Below are 2,513 nucleotides of genomic sequence, written 5' to 3'. Positions count from 1 at the left end.
GAGTGTTGTTCACTGCTTGAAAACAATGATCGCGTGTCGTGCGATTTTGACAATCTCTCTTTTTACATAAAATCCTCTCAAATTGGCTGAAAGATACATTCTTTCTTTTACATATCATCCTAATCTAGAAGTTTTCTATAGTTTTATGGATTTTTTACAAGAGACAATATCTAAAATATCAAAAATTGACCAAAGCTTGTCCAAAAATCTAACATTTTTGAACCATGGATACTAACACTAATGTCTAAAATGGCATTGACTCACTAAATCACTAAGAAAGCCACACTCTAGTTTTTGTTTACACGGTGTGCATTGTCAAAGGATTCGTGAAAACAATATCGCATCCACAGAGGATTTTGAATAATTCCAGGATAGAAGACCAATCAAGTGAATGTTGTGTATATGGTATTTGTACAGTTCATCTTATGAGATAATTAACAGCTGCAATTGAGGCTCATAGACGAATACAGAAACTGGATACATAGTTCAGAAGCTCCGTTCAGAAGCTCCTAGTTCACTCAAGAAGCCATGACATTAACATCACAGAAATGCAGCAAAGAACACTACAAAAATCAGTAGCAGTTATAGCTTTGTTGAACTTAGCAAATTCTAGCTCACTGGCACGTTCATTGCAGCTATCACTGTCACTGCCACTATTGCTATCAATGCTGTAGTTGCCACTGTCACTATCACCGTATTCACTCCACTTTCAAGGTAAGCAATGATAAAGCATAAATATTGCACAAATTCTGCAGTTATCTCTTTACACCACTCTCTGGGAATTCTTTATTCAAGATTTCAATGAATTTTATGACAACATTAAGTTCACAATGTCCCATGAAGCTTCAACCAACTCCTGGAACATTTCAGCAAACTCTGTTTCCTGGTTGGTTGCTCTACCAATTGGAGTTCCATAAAAATCAAACAGCAAATCTTACAGTCCTGGCCACAGCATGCAGACGCAACCTGGACCAGAATAACTCTATCTGGAATCACCCCTTCAATGTGCATTTGCTGAAAAAGCTAGAGGCCTCATCAAACTCTCCAGTTTGAGCACATACACCGATCATCATAGCCCAAGTAAAGACATTCCGTTCACGCATATCCACAAAAACGGACCTGGCATCCTCCACAGCCCCTCAGCTTCCATACATCTGAATGAGGAGGTTAGACAGATATACGTCCCTGCTAAAAAGAAACCACGGCCTAGTAGGCTGAAAGGGACAATTCCAATTTCCAACTCTCTGCAAGTTGGTATAATCTCTCTCTCTCTGCATCACGAGTCCACAAAGACCACTCCAGCTGGACAGCTGTAATTGGATGCACTGCATGTGCATGCCGTATTGTGGAAGCAGAAGCCTCCGAAAGACCTAAGTACTTTACTTTTCCTTCTTCTACCAGCTTCTTCATCTCTCCTATCGTAACTTCAATGGGTACTCTTGTGTCAATTCTATGCACATAGTAGAGATCGATACAGTCCACACCCAATCTCTTCAAGCTTGCCTCACAACAGGCACGAACATATGTGGGATCACCTTTGAATGTTCGTTGTCCATTTTCTATAGTGATTCCAAATTTTGTAGCCAATTGGACTTTGTCTCGTATTCCCTTAAGTGCCTTGCCTAGAAGGATTTCATTGAGATGCGGTCCATAGACATCCGAGGTGTCGAGGAAGGTGACACCCAGCTCTGTGACTGCGTAATGGATGAGGTCGATCATGTCCTGCTCGGGCTTGGGGGGCCGTACGAGAAGGACATGCCCATGCAATCGAGCCCCTGGGCAGACACTTCGAGGCCCTGTGAGCCGAGCTTGGTACGAGGCACCGCTGGGAGGGAGGTTGCCATAGCTCTCTCGCTCACTTTCGCTCTCTCAGCTTCTCCTTGTCGTCGTCTCCCAAAATCCCTTCGTTCCTCTGTTCTACTGCATTTTCAATGTCCTCCCCTCCATGCTGCCTTTAATCGATCCTTCTCATTCCTTCAAGTCCAAGAATACTCTTCAAAACCAGTCGCACTATTGAACTGCAGAGTACTGTATATCATTCACCGTCATTGAAAAATAGCTCCCTTCCCTGTTTTTCTGCGTGTCTTTCCTCTTCCTCCTTCCTCTATTTTCTTCATCATTCGTCTATTTTCTTCCTCTGTTCCCGTAATCGTCTCCTTTTGGGCCCTCCTCTGATTAGCCACAGAGTATCTTCTATTTCCCTTCCTTTCCGATTCTCTGTTAAAAAATAGTATTCTTTTTCCCCCCCACAAAGGCTCTTTCAAAATAGTTCTTGTTTTGCTTTTGCTTTTTCACACCCCCTTTGTCCATCATATTCTTGATTTTCTTCCAATCAATTCCCAATCCTTTGAGTCCCCATCACTGCAGAAATGGCAGGGATTCCATGCTCAAGGGCAAGCTGCACATGAGCCTCATGTTCATCTGAAAATTCACTGGTCTTCTTAAACTCCCTTGTCGATACCATTTGTATCTTCAGCATAAGCAAACAACTTGGGAAGCTCGGAAAAACCATA

The 2,513-nt window shown here is 42.4% G+C and overlaps 1 pseudogene; it reads right to left on the bottom strand.

Annotated features, from left to right (window-relative positions):
• Positions 1-514: 514 nt before the first annotated feature.
• Positions 515-1,844, bottom strand: LOC148041996 (IN2-2 protein pseudogene; annotated as a pseudogene).
• Between the last annotated feature and the right edge of the window lie 669 nt (positions 1,845-2,513).

The sequence above is a fragment of the Lygodium microphyllum genome, chromosome 1 (assembly GCF_053477565.2).
Source record: "Lygodium microphyllum isolate KBCC chromosome 1, Lygodium_microphyllum_v1.1.10, whole genome shotgun sequence".
Taxonomy (NCBI): Eukaryota; Viridiplantae; Streptophyta; class Polypodiopsida; order Schizaeales; family Lygodiaceae; genus Lygodium; species Lygodium microphyllum.
This window is presented reverse-complemented; position numbering and strand designations above follow the sequence as displayed.